The sequence below is a fragment of the Sebastes umbrosus genome, chromosome 24 (genome assembly GCF_015220745.1).
Source record: "Sebastes umbrosus isolate fSebUmb1 chromosome 24, fSebUmb1.pri, whole genome shotgun sequence".
Lineage (NCBI taxonomy): Eukaryota > Metazoa > Chordata > Actinopteri > Perciformes > Sebastidae > Sebastes > Sebastes umbrosus.
The window spans coordinates 1,919,914-1,941,749 of NC_051292.1; the positions used below are offsets into that span (position 1 = coordinate 1,919,914).

A 21,836-nucleotide genomic window follows, 5' to 3' on the forward strand; every position below is an offset into this window, starting at 1 on the left:
ACCCCTGCAGGGATGCTTCAATGGGGGGCTGTGAGCGCTCCGTCCTCAAAGTTTGGATGCTGTCACGAGGAGAGTCACACTGGGAACTCATCAGCGAGGAAAAAGGTGGGAAATAAAGGAGGTGACGCACCTCTGCTTTGGCTCGCGGACAAAGACGCTCAGAGACGACGCGATCACCGCAGCCTCGGCTTCTCTAAAAATGGGCCGCTTTTATTGTTTCAAAAAATTTCAATCGACTAATAAAAAGCGCTTAATTGAAACAATACGCGTGTGAAATGAGATGAAAGCGTATTAGTTTCTCAGCGCCACTGATGTCCTGAAAATCCTGCGTGTTGAGTTTTGCAGATAAGGCCGGCGGCGGGCCCTTCTCTTCTCACAGCAAAGCAACATGGGAGACCAGGGGTTTGGTCTTAAGAAGAAGTAGTTTGTTATTTCACCGCCTTTGACTAAGGTCATACCAAATTAACAGACGACTGACTGAATAAAAATAGCATACCATTAATTCTTTTTTTCTCCTCTCTGCTCATAAATCTTAAAGGTTGACCTGATTTTTAATGTTAAACTATGTGGAGAAATTAACAAGGAGGAGGAAGGGGGGAAAACATTCAAATAAGCTAATTTCCACCATGTCGCCAGCTCAGGTTTCATGTGGGATCTGCGGCGACTAAAAATACTTTTGGTCTTTTGTGGGGAAACAATTTAAAACCGCACAAAAACAATGCTCCGCCAGCATTTTCAATTACGCTGGCAGAGATTTTGAAACTTTATGGTCAAGCAATGCTGAGAATTATAATCAATTTTCAGGTGATAAAAAACATAAACAGTAGGGGGGGGGGATGAGCCATTTAATTGCCAGCACATTCGTTAACAAGCTTAGCTCTTGTCTCACCACACTCAGCATTCAAATAGATCCTAATTATTTCTAGTTGAAGGTCTTAAGATTGTCAACTCTTGTGTTGGCCGATGATAAAACATGGCTCTTTCAAACTTAATCATTACAAGTACATTCAACGAGCATAAATGGCTCAGAGGTTAGAGCGGCATTAACTGGCGTGCCCATTCTGGTTGGATGGCCTGGCATCCGCAAAAGCAGATTACATCCTCGAATCAAACCCTAACTGATGATCGCGCTCCTAAACAGTCAATTATGGGATGTTTACTGTGGCGTTATTTGTTTCTGTTCGCTTGATAACATGCTAGGCTGACTTTAGATTGACAAGGATTTATGGGGAAAGCAGAGTAAAAGCCAATCACGTAAACACCAATTACAAGTCCGCTGAGGAGAATTAAAGCGGCTGAATCCACAGTTTTTTTTTCTTTCCCTTTGCTTTTTCTAAAAACAGACGCAAAAGGCGGCGAGATACCGGATGTTTAATGAGGGGAAGGGATGATGGGCAGTGCTCGCATCATAATATGCAAATCTCTGAACGTGTCTGATGCACTTCTGTACAGCCGCGGGTATGAATGGAGACCACTGCTGCTGAATTATTATGATAATTGAGGAGTTTTTGGAGGCAAAACTTGTGTTGGGAGAAATATAAAGTAACATAAGGGAGCTATCTGTGGATCTCCACTCTCATCCTGACATTTATTTATTTTTTAAGGGCTGATAAGATGCAGAAGAATCACTAGAAATCCAAATGTCTTGGTGACATCGATGCAGAGACGCAACAACAGAGTTTATCAGAACATGCTGATCACATTTCAGGGACAACAAGACCTCAGAGCTGCTAGATTAGCTCTGATAAAAACGCATTACAAACTCTCCTGGTTATATGTCAACACCAAACTGACTATCAGGGACATTTCCTCAAGGAAAAAAACAGCATCTTAATAGAAAATGCTACAAACGGTGTGATTTTCCACGGATTTGTGTCATCTGAATGATTATTAGAGACCAAAAGAGTCCAAACTATCCAACATCTCACTTATCTTATCATCCAGATGTTAATTTCTGGGCATTAAAGGAAGCTTATTATAGACTATTATAGACTTATATAGAAAGAATAGTATAACTATCATTATTTTTTTAATCATTAATAAAAGGAAATAATGAATTCAAAGCTTTTAATTGATGACATTTTAAAAAGGAGTTAAACTTAGGACAAACAAAATAGTTTTAAAGTAGTTCAACATGTAAAGTATGTGTAACTAGGAGCCCTTCCAATGAGGACAAGTTGAAAGTAAAGTTAAAGTGCTTTTAACAGAGTGGTAAAGGGTAATGTCAAACAATCCGACAGTAAATCCTTCGACTGCCTCCCTCACATGTAATCAAGGTGTAATTTGCTGTGCAGCTGTGAAACGCCTCCACTCATTCGGTCCCCACGCTGCGCTGATTGTACAACAATGGAACGAGTTGAGAGCAGAAACAAGAAACTCTGCTGAACGCTATTAATAAAAGACACATCTCGTCACTCCCAATGTGGCAGGCCAACCTAGCAGGCTTTGAAGTCCTCTCCTCTCGCTTAACTTAACCCAGTCTCCACTCATCTCTCGCTCAAACTCGGCCTTTAATGTGGCGAGCCGGCCGGCCTCCTCGTACCGTCCCAACAATCACGTCACTGGACGTCTTCAGAACCGGGATTATTTGCATTTCCTGGTCCGTTTGAGCTTCAATCACACAAAAGGGCCCAGGACCGCCGAACAAAAAAAGAAAAAAACTCACCCCTAAAGTAATGTGGTGGCGCAGAACTCAAACCAGATGAATCTTCTCTATTTTTACCTTTTCCTTTGCCAAGGAAACATCAGGCACATCCTGTACGCTTCAGTGAGGACGGGCCGGCTAAAGCTCTCTAAAGACGAGAGGGAACAAAGATGTTTCACCCCCCCGCACACATCTCTCCTTCCAATGTTTGCCTGATTCTGTTGTGTGTGATCTTAGAGATGAGGATATTGAAAATGATATGACACAAACACACACATCTTTGGAGATAAAGACGAGTTCAGGACGCACTAACTCTTTTCTTCTGGGAATGCAACGAAGGTGAACGACAAAAGACGGAGAACTGAACATTTTGCACAGATGCAGATGACGGCAACTAAACACTACAAGGTATCAGAACACATACGTTCTTAATATTTGTTGGCAAACACCTGATTTGAGGTGCTGTTTCAGTCTTGGAGACGGAGATAATCTCATCGGACTTGTTCAACATTAGTGACAGGTAGGCTTGCCGCAGTAGTTGGTGTTACGGTCGGGCCACACTGGGAACGTGAGCAGCGCGTGGCGGCTACGGAACATGTTGTTTTTTATTTCGGCATCCACGTTAACAGGTTAAAGCAGCCACACTGCCTGGTGAGACGCACGGCTCGGCTGCGTCTCTTCTAAAGTGAGAGTGAAAATGATCGTTTGACTGTATATTGACATCATACCAGCTACATTACTACAGTTTTAATGTCTAAACGTCTGTAGAATATGAAACAGACATGAAAAAAAGTTAAGATTTATTGTTAAATCAACACTTCCTGCTTCCGTTTCAAAATAAAAGCCCTCAAGCGTTTTTTCTGTGGACAGAATTCCTTCATTTGCTAAAACAAGGCTTTTATTCTGAAATATTTGCAAGACAGTGTTGTAGAACATGCAGTGACTTGCACGACTCCATGAATGAATAAAGTACGGGGTTGTAATTGTGGATTATTACTATTATTTACAAATGAGCACACACTTCTTAACCTTTTTCTGTCTAAAATAAATATAAATGACATTAATGATGAAATGAAATGGCCATTATGAAAGGCAAACTCTACGTAGAAAGCAGCAGCAGTTCAGCGAGGCAGCCGCCACGCACTGCTGATGTGCCCAGACTGGTCCAAGTGTTAACGGTTTATCGGATTAAGACTATTAATGACAAACAATGCCCCAAAAAAATGCTAAAAAAAACAACCAGCGATGTACTCAATTACACCCATTTACCTATAGCCAATATATTCAATATCCAATTGCCCAACCCTAGGACCTGCTCACAAAAGCATTGCTCCATAGCGCCACCAGTGGTCAAAAAGTCCACAGGATACCTTTAAGCTGCACACCAAACTGTAGTTCGTTGCTTCGGCCCAGTGAGGTTCAACTCAGCCAACGAGACCATCGCTGCTCTGTAAAATATTAGTGCAACTAAAACTCCAATCTGCTAATGGCCACATAAAACAGCATGCCCCTCTGAACAGACTTTAGTGTGCTCTCTTCCTGCACAGACTGCTTGATTCAAACAACATGGCACCTGTGACTATTCAACAAGAGCACTTTCAGATTGCCTGTCATCAGTTAAAGCTGCAATTCCTGCCACAAATAAAGAGGAATAAAGACGCAGAGCAGTGAAAGCGGATATGAGCTTCTATCCTTGTGATCAGGTGGAGATGGTGAGGCCTGTGCACACATTCCTGCTGCTGATATACGACGGGGCTGCACCGAGCGCCATCCTCAGAGTATATTATGTTCTAAATAATTATTGATTTTCATCTTTGCCTTATCATATTTAGATTAAGCTGATAGCACGGACAAACCTCCCTCCACAGAAACACTGATTTAAAAACTTGCTTTTTTAGTCAGGATATCAGTGGACACTTCTCCCTGCACACACTCATTTCTATAATTGCTTTTTCATATTTTAGTTAATGGCAGCGGGTCCAGAAAACACACACACTGGAGCTCACACACACTCACTCAGATCTATAAATGTGCAAACGAGAAGCAGAGATTAATGTGTTGTGTTTAAACCTAACCTTTTCTGTAAGTCAAGCGTTCTGCCAGGTTATTTCTAATTTAAAACTGGAACTACACCGGCCCCTTAACATCCTCATCCTTATTAAAGACATTTCAGGACGCGCTGTAGCCAGGAGGCACGGTTCAAATATATATGATTCAGTGTCATTCGCAGAGGAAATCTGGGTTTTAGAGGAAGTTAATTCTGCCTTTTGCGACTGCAGCGATGACAGATGGAGTCTGTGGTCCAACGTTTTTCTTAAACAGTACTGTAAGAGCCTGTAAAGTGTCACTAATTACTGTGTAACTGTGCTTAATTCACATTATTCTCTTCATTTAGATTCCTTATTATGCTTTAAACCACACCGCTGCAGTATGAGAAGGTATTGACACATGCTGCTGTCCTGCCAATAGGGCGGATCTGGATGTCAAAGACAAGAAACCAGTTTTTTCATTTCGATTTGGAGAGCTTGTTGACTTTTGCAATGACATTTATACCGCAGCAAAACCACTCTGCAAAATTATATCCTATGTTCCTCACAAACAAATGGCAGACATCCATCCGAGACCAAACTTTACACGCCAGAAAAGACAGAATTTAAACTTCTTGGAGAGACAAACGGGTGGAGCGAGTCACAGTCTCAAAGAGGTGTTTAAAACAGCATTAACACCTTATGAATGGAGAGATATTTGTTCAAGTGATCTGTAACCGTCCCTGTGACTGACACCTCACCTGACGGTCCCAGTAACTCCACCCATCTGGCAACCAGAGGAGTTTAAATCAAACGCTGTGAATGATTTGCAGCTCCTATTTGTCCCTGCTCTGGTACACATCTCCAGTGTGTTTATTTGAAATGAAAGGGTGTGGCAAAAGCCGGGTAATGAAACGCAGCTGCAGGCCGCAAACACACTGGATGGCTTCCCTCGCAACATGGGCCGGAGAGAGGGCCGAGTCGGAGCGTAACACAACAAGAAAATCGAAAAAATACAAACAAAACGAGTGATTTGCACACAAAAGAAAACTGAATAAAGCGCGGCCCATCCACTGGAGAGAGGTTCTTGTAAACAAGTGGCCGTGCTAAAACAATACAGCTGGATTTCCTCTCTGTTAGCGACGATAATCATCACTCACTGTTTACCACAGTGGAGAGGGGTTCCAGCCCCAAAAGCCTCTGGTTCTCCCCAATAACACAAACCAAGCTGGATCCACTAACTCCATCTCAGTCAGGATGCATTTCCGCACCGACATTTGGCACCGCGCGCCGCTCTACTGTCCAAACACATCAAGAACAATGTGTGTGCAAAGAAACAAAGTTTAGCTTTAGTGCATTTTGATCAGAAAACCTGCGTTTAAACCATAATTTTGCCTCCTAACTATGACAAAATTTCTCTATTTTTTTAATGTATTCTAAATGTCCTTAATATCTGAGAGCCTGGAACACTTTTTCTGCAGCAACATTTCCTAACCATCCCAAAACTAATCATTTCTCTTTATGGAAAAAGAGCTTATCATATGCAAAGTGCTCGACATCAATGTCTTCATATTCTCGTTTGAGAAATTCATTGCGCGGTGAATTCCCTCGGGAACGCTGCAGCCAAGTTTCTGCCTTGCAAAAGTTTTTTCTTTTTTTTTATTCTCTCACTTTAATTCAACTTGGCACGTTATTTCTCAGAAATACCGTCGGGCTCGGGGGAGAAACATAGACGTGGTCTCACTTGTTAGTGCGGGTTTTAGTGCTGAATAAGGATCAGACAATGGCTGAGGGGAGAGGGGCTGCTGTCTAGCGAGGTATTGACACAGGAGATATCGCCTGAACAAAGTGGATCCGTGAGAAAAGGGAGCGAGCGAGCGTGAAGGAAGAAAAAAAGAGAAAGATTATCTTAATTATCATTCAGGAGCTGCTTAGTGCAGCACCTGTGCATGAATAATGTCATTTATAGGCACATTGAGATGTGCATAATTCCCCCTTAAATCATACACATTAGCGGCATAACAAGGGATGAACAAGTCGGCCTCTCGCAGGCTCAGCTAGCAGCTTCATTGTCAGCCCCTCACCTCCCCAATAAGAATGTATTTCTTTATTCAAAGACTCCACTCGTCTCTCATTTAACACTTGCTATTTGGACCAGAGGAGCTGTGAGGTTACATATCCTGCTTCATATTACCACGCTGGGTTTCATTTGTGCACCGCCTGGCTTCAAAATAGAGGATATTTTAGGGCTCCGAGTGTGATTTAGCAGCGGAGAGGTTGTGTGATCGCACTTGTTTTGAAGTAAAAAGCAGTAAGGAGCTCCTACCAACACACATGAATCACTGTAATGGTGCTGTGGGTCAGTGCCTATGTATAAATGGAGCTGGGATGTTAAACAAAGTGGATATTAAAGACGTTTTCTTGACTCAGTGCTTCCTTACTTTAACAGGCTCGACAAGAGCTGCTTCATCTCTCACACTCAAAACGAAAACACAGTTTCATCTGAACATAGAAGTTCACAAAAAAACACACATCTCCAATGTCAACATCACCAACATACCACAAACACAACGCTACAAACTAGGGATGCACAATATATAATAATAATAATACCCCACAATGCAATGCAGTAGTGACAACAACGTTCATAACAGACGCTGACGGACAGCTCTGTAACTTCAATAACGCTTTGATTGAAGTGTAAGTACACAATTTAACTCTTTTAAATTAATTCAGACTTTACAATTCACACATTTTGGTCACATGAGATTGGCACAGGTTACCATGGTTACGTGTCTCCAACCAGCAAGGATGCTCTCAGGAAGTGATGGCATAACTTACAGCTCAGTAACGCAGAAAAGACACATACTATTCACACTAAAGTATGTTGAACAATAGTACACATTGCGTATGCAGTGCATAGTATGCAGTCACAGTAGAGATAGCAGTACCAGTAGTGATAGTGATAGTAGTAATATTATGTATTAGCAGCTACTATTGTAAAGTAATAATGCAAACAGTTCAGGAGTAGTAGCTGTGTATTTGAGCAGCAGCAGTACCAGTAGCAGTAATAGTAGATATGTTATTGTAGTAATACTCCAATCAGACACACAGCATTTGTATTGGTTTTAAATACTAGCCTTATTAAATAGACTGTGTATGGAAACATGCATATTCACATTAAAACATTAGAGAGCAAGCTTTGTTGGTGCATCTTACCTTCCATACATGTAGCACTTCATCTGGCTGCAGAGTCTGAGTTGAGTGAAGTTAGATGAGGAGCACTGCTCTCAGGTCAGCCGAGGGTTTATTCTCTCCTCTGGATGAAGACAGAATCAAATCAGTACTTCATGCACTCCAATCCTGCAAGGACTGACTACATACATGTTAAACACATAACCCCTTCCTCATGACAGTTAACACTATTCCACACAATAACATGCATTAAGAGTAACTATTTAAATATCATATAATGAGTAAATTAAGTTTCAAAACAAATATGCATGATAAAACATCTGTTAACTCACATACCTGAGTAAATACAGTGAGTACAGGAGCTTCATATGAGGGACTTCTACCTGCAGCAGCACACCTGACAGACAGAGAGGAAGCCTAGCATTATCATTTCAACTAAGTGCTCTGCACGACAAAAATACATTTCCAACATTAATAAAACAATGTAAGAATATTAGACAGTCTAAGAAGTCTACAGAGTGAGATTTATACTGCTGTTGCAGGTTTAAACGCTTAATTGACAGTTAACACTAACCTGCTCTGCAGAGGCCTGCGTGACTCACTGACGTAGTGACGCAGGTAGTGACGCAACAGGGTCACATGACGAAAATAAAATATACAAAATAAAAGCTCCCCAAATATATAACTAAATAAATACATAAATGAAGACATAAAAATATATATAAAACAATAGAATATAATAATAAAAAATATATAAAATATAAAACATGTTATAAAAGTAATACAAGTAATAAGTCTTTTATACTACTATGTACTACTACTAGAAAATTAATCCCACATAGTGATTAATAATTTATGTTTTTATTATTATTATTTATTGAAGAGGGGCGAAAAAGCTTGCCAAGCATATGGTGTACACGACTTCCCATGTCGTAACCACAAGCTCACAGTTTTCATTTGAAGGCAGCAAATAAGTTCACACAGTTTATTCATTTTGTTTTATTCCCATTCTTGTGCCATCGACTGTCTCATAACTGTAGCGTTGACAGCACCAGCAGAAGGTGTAGTGGGTCCAATAGTATGTATTCATATGACAACAGTGAAATGTAGGGTTGTAGATGACGTGTACTCTCTGAGGTCCTGTTGTTGTTGAACCTCTTGCGTTTACGAGAGAAGAGCTTCTGATTCTTCATCCTCGCCGTGCTCGCTGCGTCCCTGGAGAACACATTCACGCCCAGCGGATGTCAAACAGTCCTTGAAAACAAGCGCTGGGGCCTCAATCTGAGTACGAGCTGGGTGGAGTTTGCCAAAACAATCCACCCTCCAGAGCCGGAAAGTATTTGTCATCCAAATCAGATTGTGTGTTGCCACGGGAGACGTGGGTCGGCACAGAGAGGATGCATACAGTACGAAACCAGAGTAGTAACGAGACTGTCATCACGGAGAAATGTCAAGTATTCCGCCCCGCTGCCGACTCCTCGGTGCAGCTCGCCGCTGCCGAGGCCCGGCCCACGCAGTCAAAAGTTCACAGCAACAATAGAGGGCATTGTGGGTAGTCTGTAATCAGAAGGGCCTTCCAGTTAGAGCCCAGCTCTTCTGAATTCTAACTATGCCAACAGAGATATGGAGTAGGATTTAACTCACCTCCTCTGTGCTGGGGTCAAACTGCAATTTTAAAACACTCGCAGCGCTCGCTTTTAGCCTGGGTGGAGGGCCTGGTGGGCGGGCTTCGCCATGCTGGCTAAATGTCAGTCCACCACAGAAAGGGATCTGATTGGATCTCAGACTGATCTCATGCACATAATTAGTTTCTCCTAAAGCCAAAAACCCACAGAACTCAAAAAGGTGCTTTATGTGTCATTTTGACAACAATAAATCATCATCTCCGTATTAATTTACCGACATGAGAACAAACACGAGCGGCTTCTCACAGCTGCAAACAATGTCGAACGCTGATGCAACTTCTGCAGCGACAAAAATAGATCCATTAACTCTTGGCTAAAACGTTTTTTAGAAGCTGAGCGAGTAGAAAGTGATCACATTTCTGAACTTTCCAAAACTGAAGTCACAATTTGGAACATGACTTTTCTGTTAGTACACAATGGTACAGTGTGACGACTTCTTATATAAAGACGTTATTATTTACTACGTTTTAAAGTAGAAAGGGCTTTACAGTATGAAAGTAAACAAAGATAATTCAGTAACATACTGTTAAATATAAATCAGACAATTAAGGTAGTAACAAAATACAATAAAATGGCAATTAAAGTAGCTTCAAACACTTAGGAACAGTTTCATTTATTGTCTGTGAAGTTTGGACATTTTGTATTAAGAGAAATGACCAAACTTATGTCAGAGCAAATTGAAAATCTTTGGGTTTTAAATGATTGGTTGGAAGAAACAAGTTATTTGAAGACATCATCTTAATCAATAAGACAATCGACCAGTTAATCTGTAATGAAAAGTCCTAAAATGCCTAAAAAATGTGATATATTAAATCAACTAGAGGACGTCCATACCTGCCAAAGTGTCCTGCAGAAAGACAGCAAATCCCTTCCAGTTCCCAGTTTGCTGTTATGCATCTGATGTTGACCTTTGACCTTTCTGATTCAGTGTGGCAACTGAAAATACACATTTTCCAAATACAATGAGAGTTTTTTAAAAGATAAAGGACTATAAGACGGTGGAATAACGCACATTTAAGAAGCAAAAGTCAAACAATGAAATAGTCCACCAGTGTGTCAGAGTAAAAGACATTATAATTTACCACGTTTTAAAGTACAAAGTGCTTCACGGTATGAAAGTAAACAAAGATAATTCAGTTAAATCAAATTCAGACAATTAAGGTAGGAAGAAATAATATAAAATTACAGTTAAAATAACTTCAAACACTTAGGAACAGTTTTAACTTTCATTTATTGTCTAGACATTTTTATATTGTGAGAAATTACCAAACAAATGTGATAGTAAATTGATCATTTTGGACTATTGGCTGATAAAAACAATTTTATTTGTAGGCGTTAGGACAGCGTAAGGGACATTTCTCACTATTTTCTGACAGTTTATAAACCAAACACTTAATCAAGAAGACAATCAGCTAATTAATCTGTAATTAAAAGTCCTAAAAAAGACTTTCAACTAAAGGAGTTCCATACCTGCCAAAGTCCCTTCCGGTTCCCAGGGTGCTGTTATGCATCTGATGTTGACCTTTGACCTTTCTGATTCAGGACGGCAACTGAAAACACACATTTTCCAAATACATTCAGAGTTTTTTAAAAGATAAAGGACTGTAAGACAGCAGATTAACCCACATCTGAGAAGCAAAAGTCAAACAATGAAAGACCTCCGTAAGTGAGTGTACACCTGATGACAAGATAAACCCCCCCAAAAAACTGGCGTTCCCGTCCTGAACTGAGGAGCAACATAATGATTCATATCCAGATCATTATTCTTAATACCTCTGAGTATTCTGCTAATATCTGATAATTGCAGTGGAGTGACCTTAGGACAAATGCCATTATGAGTTTAAAGGCTGACGCCTAATGTGAAAGATGTAATTCCCTCGGAATATTCGGAAAGGCCCCGTCGACGCTCCACATCATGTCTGAACTCAAGTTGTATTCATCCACCGCTATTTGATATCTTTAAGATACGGCAACACAAATAAATTATTCATGTCAATTAGCTTTTCATCTTCCAAGATGCAAACTTGTGTGATCCCTTTAACAACTATTTATTTCATGCTGAAACAGAGCTCTCCCTGGAAGCCCACTGCTATCGCCCGAGGACATGTCTTTTAAATAAAAGCATCAGAGCTTTGCATACCTACCATTTGCATATTAAAGGCACCGGGAGACGGATGATAGAAGAATTGGGTGAAGCGATTTAATCATCGCTCCACTCTGACTGGAATCCCAAAGTCTTTTGGGTTGGGCCTTCAGAGACGCGACGGCAGCAAAGAGAACGTTCACAAATTAGCAAAAACCTTTTCAAGCTGTTATTGTTGGGCCTCGGTTGGGCCGTGTTTTCTTTGTGCTCCGCAGCGTTTCTGACAACCCAGTTCCTGCAGCGTGCAAGTTTAACACACATTTAGGAGGGTCGTGGAACTGGTAAACTGATGCAATGCAGCCATTATTGATGCTATTATTTACATCTGTTATGAACCAACAATATGGAGTCAATGATATCATGTCATTATGAAATCATTTAACTGAATGTGACAGATTGATGAGATATAAATACAAGATAAACATCTAGTGTAAAAGTCTACAAGGAACTTTCATTCTGCGTTGATTTTGGCGGTCTCTGTGGACACAAGCGGTAGTGTTTCCTCACACCAGAGTCCCTTTAGAAGACCTAATTTTACTGCAGTCTGACCTGCTGGTTCTGGTTCTCCCCTGCCTCCCTTTCCTCCAGCCCGTTCTCATTCCCTGGGCGTGAAATACCAGTACTTTACTCCAACAAACACAAGGCTTTCATCCAGGAGACTGCAGTTCATGTAGTAGTTCTTTCCTAAACCGAACTACAGTGGTTTTGTTGGCTAATCCTAAAGTGACGTCAAGGGTAACTATAGAGGTGCTGATGCCGAAAATAAAGAGACGCCAAGGGGCGCCGCTAAAGCGGCGGTATATGACGAGCTGGGATGAGAACGTGTTGTCAATACGGCCTGGGCAGCGTTATGTCGGTGTTGGTTCTCAGCTGGGACCGGCAGAGCAGCGAGGCGAAGCTCTGCTCCTGGCCTGACCTGACGGGCGTGGAGCTCTCCATCTCCCGCTGGAGCTCCGACTGCAGGTCGAAGGCGGCAGTGAGGCTGGATCTGGGTATGTCGGCGTTGGGCCCCGCTGGAGTCTGAGCTGAAGGAGTTTTTGGTGAACCTGCGTGCTGTTTTGTATTGAAATAGCCAATCTTCTCGCTGATGGTTGATGTAGGTCATATAGACACATCAGTGTTAAACTAAGACTGTTTCATAACCAGTTAAAAGTTCCTCACAGTAACTTTAAAGATAAGATTTATTTCCTACCGAGCTGGAGTATAAACACCAGTTAGAGGAACGTCAGTGGAGTACTGGTCTCTACATCACATATCAGACGGAGGTGCTTCTACTGTTTCCTCAGGTTGTGGATTTATGAAGGAATTATAAACAGGATTTGACTCCAACACACCAGTGTGTGTGGTCTGTGTGTGTGTGTGTGTGTGTGTGTGTGTGTGTGTGTGTGTGTGTCCTCTCAGCCTGCATCATGCTGATCACCTCTGATATGCTGCTGCCCCGTGGCTACACATGCCCTGTTTAGGCAGAGACAAGAAGACACCAGCTCATATCATGGTCAAAGACTTTTGTGGAGTTGTGTGTAAATGCAACACGCAATTTAGGATGAATCGATCCTGAACTGACACAGATGTGAGTTTAATAAATGTAAAGGTAGGTGAGGTGGAGTTAGATACAAGGATAAGCTAAAGAAAATCAACTGATTTGATGAAAGGGACGGACTAAAGACGGAGCTGCAACGATTAAATCGACTAGTTGTGAACTATTAAATGAATCAGCAACTCAATTATTAGGAAGAAATACGGAAGCTTTAAAATAACCAAAAGGAAGCTCTAAATGCAGAATAATGAAGGAAGAAGAGAAGAAGAAGAAGAAGTAGATCGATAGGCTGTAACCCCGTGCAGAGAGAGAGAGAGGACATGAAGTGCAGTGAAGTGCGGAGCAGTAAACTTCTCAGCCAGCGTCGCTCTGACTTCCTCTGATTTGTTCGCCCCGTGGCTACCGGCGTCCTGCATCGGCCGAGACAGACAGGACGAGAGTCCGTGCACCCCACCGCTAACGGGTCACATCACACGCCGGTGTCACTCGCGTGTCCGTTCACTCCGGACCTGACCCACTTCACCCAGTCCAACCACCGCCGCCACCACCATCGTCCTCATCATCCTCATCCTCCCGGCCTCAGCCGATAGGCCCTGACACCCTGCAATCTGAGCTACGCAGCTATTTAAAGCCTTCAGCACCGATCAGAGGCAGCGGCCCTCTCACCGACATCGTCACCGACAGCAGATTGATGCTTGGCGAGATCACGCAAATGAGGGCGGCGGGGTGTTTATGAGGCACGGATCATTGTAATGAAGAAAACTTCTCTGACAAACTTCGTCCATGTGTTCAGGGCAAGATGGCCGACAACGGGCGTCAGCTGAGATTAACGTCTCCGTTTAATTGAGGATCACATGAAGGATCAGAAAGAGAAATATTTGTTTTTGTTTGTCGGAGTTTTAAGAATTAATGTCAAGAAAGAAAAAGAAATGACGTGAGAGAAAGAAAGAAGCAAACTGCTCCAGCTGAAGTGAAGTCTTCCTCCATCTCATTGTCGCGTCTCGTGTGACATCGTTGGCCAGGCGTCCTGGCCGCGTGTCGCGAGCGAGGTCCGAGTGGCGCGCAGACTTCCTCGGCACACATGGTCTCGTCCTGCGCAGCTTCGCCGCCACCCTCACCCCTCGCCGCCGCCCCTCCACAGACCCATTTAGAGGCTCCTTCCTGGAAGGTTCCACCTCGCTTTGCCCGGGGGACAAATGTGAGTGGTTACAGTCAGAGGGGCTTTGTTACAAACACTGCGGTCGCGCTGCTAGCACGCCGGCTGGGCCCTGCTGATAGCTGCTGTTACTGCCAAGGTGGGCCCGAACACACACACACACACTAACACACACTAAGTGCCACAAACTCCTCCAAGCTGCCCGAGAGAGGACTGAATGGAGACGTGCAGGAGGACGCCAAGTACATGTCGACCCTAACAAGAACACGGCTTTAAAATCTGATGCATGTCATGGTCAAATAAAGAAAATTACAAACTACGCAGGTATTCAAGCAGCTCTGGCTCATCAATTCATCAACTCAGGTCTAATAAGCTTCACAAGCACTGATAGGAAAGAACACATAGTCACAAAAGCTTCTCAATATAACAATTAACAATAATTCATCTTTTAGAAAGAACACAACAATGTAATTGGCCCACAGGATTCATATTATTAATTATGGTTATATTCTGTTTTATTTCCTCTTTTGTAAATGTGCCTTAAACACACAGCATGTACTCTATATCTTTTTTTATTTTTTTGTATTATTTATATTTATTTATTATCATTATTATCTATTAATTTATTTATTTTTATTAATATTTATTTATTATTATTATCATTATTATTTATTTATTTGTATGTATTTTTCATTTATTTATATTTATTTCTTATTCAGTTTTTTTATTCATACATTTAAAAATATTTATTTTATAATTTTTATTTTTGTATTTATATTATTATTATTATTTTATTTTATTCTATTTTTTCTCTTTCTGTTTTTGAGTAGTTTGTTTTTCAATTGATAGTTAATTTTTGTTATATGTACATATTTTATTTGTTGTGGTTTAGGTTGTTGTAGTAATTTTTCTTAAGGAAACAATAAAAAGCATGATTCAGATAAATAAATAAATACAATATGTGGACCAGGAGAAGAATTAAAGTGGTGAAAACGAACTGAATGTGAAGTAAGAGATTTTTTTAAATGTGCAAATTGACATTTTAATGATGCAGGATCAGCTGCAAACTTGACTCAAATTTGGTGCAGAAAAGATTTATAAAAAAAAAATAAAAAAATAGAAAATTGTTTCGAGGAAAACACTGAGTTCATTCAAATGTTTCTGTGGTTCCCACTTCCTATGCTGGTTCAACTTGTAGTTTACCAATTACCTCCCAGGCGTCCAAACAGCGAGGACTTCTTTGTGCATTCTTTACATTCATATTTTATGTACTTGTTACTTGGCACATATAGTGTTTCTCCTTCCCCGAGCTAAATTTCACTTTTAGTTGAAAAAGGACGGAGAGGAAAATGTTTTCGCCGTTTGAAAAGCTTCAGAAGGTGATTTGGATCTCGGGCGCTGGAGATCGGCGGTTATCAGAAGCAGGTTTTATAAGAGAAAAAAAAAAAAAAACAGAAAACACCCACACAAGTTCACATGGCTCTCCCCTTCCCCCTGCCTTCCTGTGCAAATTTGGACATGATTACAAGTGAGAAAAGCCGAGGGGGGTCTGGCTCCATGGCGGAGATGGAAGACACCGCCAGTGTGTGTTTTTGTGCGTGCATAGTTTTGCATGCGAGTGTGTGAGGGGGAGAAAAAGTCCCCCGCACACACATTCACATGCACTTGAGCCACACAGAACATACAGTCCCAGCAACATGGAATTCCAAGTAGATTTAATATGCACAGTTGCACAAATGGCATGACTCGGAAAGCTTCCAACCCTCTCTTTCTGAGGTGAAAAACCTCCTGTAAGTACTTTAACAATGGCATTTTGCTGGTTTAACATACCAGTTATGATTGAATAATACTTTCTCGTGAGTCTTTGATGTGAAAAAAGCAAGGCAAACCTAAATTTTGTACAGATTAAGGGTTGTTCAAAGCCGCAGAATGACGGCAGTTTCTTTTTTTTTCATCCCCCTTTTCCCCTCCAACTCTTAAGTCGCCTGAGAGGAGATTCATTACACTTCAAAAGTACTGGCCCTCGCTGTAAAAGCCAATCATTAAATAAAAACTCAGGGAAGAAATACACCTAATTACGGGCAGATAAATGCACATAATTCTGCTGTTTTTCCCCCCTCCTGTAGAGCTCAGAAATGCTTCAAAAAATGCATGTCGTCAACAGTTTGGAGGATTAAAACGTACAACAGCTCAAGCACTTTTCACTTTACGTGTCGAGGTTTCACCGGCTTGAAGAGGAGAAACTAATTCTGCAGAGGACAGGAGTTGTGGTGGAGGCGTCGGGAGGAATGGCACCACCCGAGTCTTTGCAACACAGACGGAGAGACCCGCTGCAATGTGGTATGGCCGACTCATCTCATGCATTTATGAATTTACTACTAGCATGTCATTATGGGAGAATGCTGTCACATTAAACTGTCCAACTGGAAGAGAGGAGGAGGATCCACATTCTTTATACAGCAGAAGTTAACATGCTTTTTAGCATCTTTCAACTGGTTTGGTTTTCCTGCTGTTTGTTTTGGCTCATCTGTGTCATATTTGGTCACAGCAGGCAGCTGTTTTCAGGTAAAAAGCATAAAGGCCGTTATACACCGGGGAACGTGACGTATAAACAACACAAAAATGAAAAATACCCGCCTGCAAATATTATATGTGTAGGGCTCTAGTGGATCTGGTCTGCACTGGTTGAAAGCAGAAAGATGGACGACATGACAGCTCCATAAAGGTGAAGTCAAAACATCTAGATCGCCCCCTGGTGGCTGGCTGCAGTATAGCTCATAAATCCCGCCTCCTCCATGCTAACGGATGGACATTTGTTAATTGTTATGCTTCACGGTCACGATACTTTCTTCCTACCATGGCGAAGGCATGAGGTGACCCGCCCTACTCTGATATTCTTACCCTAAACCTAACTAATCTCACTCCTCATGCCTAAACCGAACCAACCAAACCAACGGAGACAACGAGTAGTAGGAGGCAGAGTGGCGGGTCATGCATTCGCCAAACATTGCGAAGGTCCGACAACGTCATTCTGCATGAGAATTAGCCATGTGCTTCAGTTTGTTGCACGGAGAGTTTGGATTTTCGGAACAATGGGCGTTTGTTTTTGGGATGTCTAATGGGACATTTTTCAGACGATTGGGGGTTCGGAAAAAACGTCCATCGTAACAATGGGCAGTCCCCAAAAACACGTCTTCAACGATCATTAAAAAGTTCCATTTCCCTACTAGAACATCACTCTTTCTGCGTGGCTTTAAAATAAATCTATGAATGCAAAATGTTCTTTTACACAGATGAACTGTTAGCTTCTTATCTTGACCCACAAAAGAGATCATATACTTATACAACACCTTTCACCTGAGGATCAACTCTCTGCTCATTGGCTCACCTGACGTCCACAGACATGACGTCTGTAGTCGGACCCTCGTCGGATTTTTTAATCAAATGCTGGTCAAACGAAACCTCTGCAGCCATTCTTTAAAAAGAGCTCCATGTGAATATCACATTACTGATTTGGCCCATTAACCAGTGAACTCCTAAAAGTTCCCCTAACCCATCGCTCCTATCCCACATGTTCATTTTCTTAAGATATTAGCCAATTTAATTACAGTTAAGAGCATTAAGGAGCAATTTTAAGTATAATTTGCAGTTCATGAACTGTTTTTGAAAATTACTCTTAATATAATTAACTTCTGTCATTAGGCCTAATCCCTGCAGGCTACAGAGGCAATGCTTCCTTTAAGAAATTACATACATGTAACGCTACATTCATTCCTTTTCAACAGGAAGGTTGGACTGCGAAGGTTCGCCTCCTCAATGGAGTAATTATCTATTTCCAGTGAGAGAGTACAAAACAGTGCTAAGTCCATTAACGGGAGGCTGGGAGTCTCTCTAGCATGAATAATCATAAACCAACCAAAAAAAGTAATTGGCCTGTTCAGAAGACAAAAATACACAGAGACAAAGGACACATTTGAAGTTCATTTTCTGGAGAATTTGGGGGGAAAACGTCAGAAAAAGGAGGGCAAAGGGCAAGAAATCATGGATTTTTTATGACCACATTAACCCTGCGTTGAATCTGCTCATTCTCTGGTGAAGTATACCGCTTAATTAGAGCAGATATTTCCTTGTCGAAAATAGTGGGGGCCAAGCGACGTCTAATTAAATCAAGAGGACAGTGGCGTATTAGTGATGGGAACGCCCAGGCAGCCATCCACCATCGGCCATCATAAAAAATGCATGGCGCTCCCCGAGAAGAACGCTCTAATTTACAAAAAAGAGGAGGAAGAGGTTGAGAATTCATTGAAGGTCTCGGCGGGGTGAACCTCGCACCTTGACGGGTAAGTGATGGTTTGCTTAACGTCTCCTCTGATGAGGTTAAGGACGTGTCACTTTGTCTTTGGCCGAGCTTTAATCAGGCTCCAGCCGGCCCTCTGGCACGAGCCGAGGCTTCGCCGGCGCGTAACTGACCGGTGATTTAGAATGATATGATTACACCTACACCGGCATGCTGCGAGGCGGTGTGAATTAGCCTCCCCCCTCTGGAAAATGTGTAATGAGCGATGTTCCCTGCACCCAGCTGGGGCCCCGCGGACTCAGCCATGAGCCGGCATCCTAATCAGCCGTCAGCCAAAAAAGCCGCTGTTGCCGGCGCATTAGAATCTGTGTTTGTGCATATCAAAAGATTTCCACAAACGCATTGGCAAAACATATAATCACTTACCCCTCAGAGGGAGATGAGGGGGAGGCTGGATGCACGACGGACGGACGGACAGACTGACACAGATCATTTCCTTTGAGTGTTGGAGGAAATCACTGTCGCCACGTGAACGGCCTGCAGCTAGTGCTGCTCGGGTTTAATTTCTCTGGGAGCTGAAGGGAAGTCGGACGCAGAAATGATCTAAATGATATTGAGAACAGGAGGTTCGGCTCCTCTGAGCAGAGAAAACACCAACACAGGAGCACTTAGCCCGTCAGTGTGTTCAGATACACGATCCTCACCTGATACCAGCAAATTACAAGAAGAAGAGAACACAAAGAAATGGAAGCATTACTCGAACCGAGTCACAAATTTGACGACTTTAGACTGGACGTGGACTTTAACACCTTCACTACTCACATACACTGTTTTAACATGTTTAACACTATTCACTCCCAGCACACTTACAGGTACAGTGTGTAGGATTTGGCGGCATCTAGTGGTGTGATGCAACCCGACAGAGTAGCCCTCCGCTCACTCCTCCCTTTCCAAGACTGCGGTACGGTGAGCCGCCAGCACGCTCAGAGGTCATCCTTACCATGATAACACTACTTCAGGAGCAACGGGAGTCAGACGGTGGCTGGTGGTACCACGGTTTTAGCCTCTGTGACTCACGTTGCAGCAGTTTCACAGGCGTGTCGGAGAACTACGGTGGCCTTCAGGTAACGTAAAAACGCAACAAAGATATTCGCTATCTTGGTTTTTAGGCGTCGTCATCTTGGTTATTTTCAACCAGAAGTGACACGAGAGGGTGGAACTAAGTACAACCGAACGCTGAATAAGACGCCGTGGTAGCGACCTGTCAATCACTAGGTAGCCCCGCCCTAAAGCATCCCCTGCATAACGGTCTATCTGACTCTAAACGGGACCATCGTTTACTAAATGAACATCATGCTGTATTGAAGAAGACTTAAGACCATAAACTCATGTTTACTGAGGTAATAAATCAAGTGGTAGACTTCTATACAATCAGACTTCTTTTAGCAACCAGAGGAGTCGCCCCCTGCTGGCTGCAAAACAATGACTTGGTCTTGAACTTGCATGAAACTGTGAAACATTGTAGCCTTCATGCTAAGAGGAATCTGTGGTTAAAGACTCCCAGATCGCTCCCAGAGAGAGAGAACAGGTGAAACTAGTAGAGAGCTAATTAAAGCCTCTGGTGGCATTGTGGGTTTTGTTGTTGTCTGTTCATTCTAGTTTTAAGGTGATATTTCAAACCTCCTTTAAGCAGCTGTTTGCATGCAGACACATCTCTGTCACCTACCTGTTGAGTGTGTTTTTGGTGTGTGCCAGCTGGGACTCAGTTCATCTACACCACTTCTTCTGCAACGTCTCCTCAGCACTGATGAACACAGAAACCCAGAGGAAGCTTCCTGTCATGACAGTTAACCTTCTACCTTCATTTGATCCACTAAACAACTCTTCTGCTGTTCAATACTCACATCGTCTTGTAGGTGACTTTGTGTTCTTTAATCTCTCAGAAGTTGAGTTCTCCATGTTACTCACCTACCAGGATGTCGATGGATGTTTCTCCCAGTGATCATGATGACAAACTGGACTCGAAAAAAACTTTATTTAAATGATCAATTAGTACAAAGTGTCAGCCAGCAGGGGGCTCATCAACAGGGACCATGTGGATGGCTCATTGGCTTCAGGCCAAGCTGCAAAATAACACAAATACATCCTCAATGCTCATTTAAACTGATGAATAATGACATTATTGTTCAGTTTACACTAAAACCTACATTAACTTTACATTAAATACAATGCATGGCTGTACTTTGGGCTTGTTTGTTCCTGTCCCAGACCTCTGCAGCATCGCCATACCATGACTCCGCTGTGCCAGACCTGGTGTTTCGGTGGGAGCGGGAGCGTAAAACGATAAATGCAAATTAATAAAATTCCACACGGGGGTCTTTGCAGAGCTGTCCAACATCACCACGGTGCAGCGAACCCCCTCCGCTGGCGAGAGCATTGTTGTCTTTGTGGCGCTCTGCAGCTGCTGTATTCAGAGGAGGAGGCAGCGATGGCACTCAGACTCCCACTGTCACCTCCAGTTCACAGGCCAGGCTGCAGGAAATACACATTTAATACGTCACTTTAAAGGATTTATGTGGAGGGTCCTGCTTCACCTAGAGGGTCCCATCCTTTTACATTTCAATAATTAGCTGTTATTGAATGACCTTTTATTTCATTGTTGACCTCCTTTGCACGGTTCCTGCCTGCCTTTTACCTCTAAACCTTCACTTCTTTCCTTGTTGTGAAGCATTTTGGATCTGTTTCCATGAATGGCACATAAATAAAGAGCTTCTTCCAGTTCATTTCAGAGGAAACACACATATTCTCGTGTCCCTGGAATATTTATGCATAATAATGCAAAGCAATAAGTGCCAGACAGGGAAAAAAAGTCCAGAAGTAATGCAGTAACGTCCCCGCATTAGGCGAGCTTTCTTTTATCGTCATCTTCTTCTTCCTCTCCTCTGTAGCACCGCTGGCACCGGGCTGCACCACCTGCTCCGGGGCTCTTTTCGCTCCGGCCAGAATGAACAGCTGGCTGCTCTTCTGACGCTCTGATTGGCTAATCCCTGCTGGTCACTTGCGCTTTTCCTCCCTGCGTGTCATTGAACTTTCTCTCGCCGAGTGCCAGGTCCGAGGAGGAGGAGCGCTCCCTCTCTCCGTCCTTCATGTGC

The 21,836-nt window shown here is 42.5% G+C and overlaps 2 long non-coding RNA genes across 2 annotated transcripts in view; both read right to left on the reverse strand.

Annotated features, from left to right (window-relative positions):
* LOC119483423 overlaps positions 1-8,487 on the reverse strand; it is a 75,650-nt gene extending 67,163 nt beyond the window's left edge. Inside the window, exons 1-2 of the long non-coding RNA XR_005205679.1 lie at positions 8,203-8,487; positions 7,891-7,990 (exon numbers count right to left, since the gene is read on the reverse strand). This is a non-coding gene — a long non-coding RNA (uncharacterized LOC119483423). The remainder of the gene's footprint in view (positions 1-7,890; positions 7,991-8,202) is intronic.
* A 269-nt stretch (positions 8,488-8,756) lies between these two features.
* Positions 8,757-21,306, reverse strand: LOC119483890. The gene is made up of 6 exons (XR_005205843.1): positions 20,927-21,306; positions 20,589-20,807; positions 20,411-20,488; positions 11,022-11,101; positions 10,386-10,487; positions 8,757-9,081 (listed from the first exon to the last, which is right to left on the reverse strand). It is a non-coding gene; the product is annotated as an uncharacterized LOC119483890 (long non-coding RNA).
* Positions 21,307-21,836: the final 530 nt, after the last annotated feature.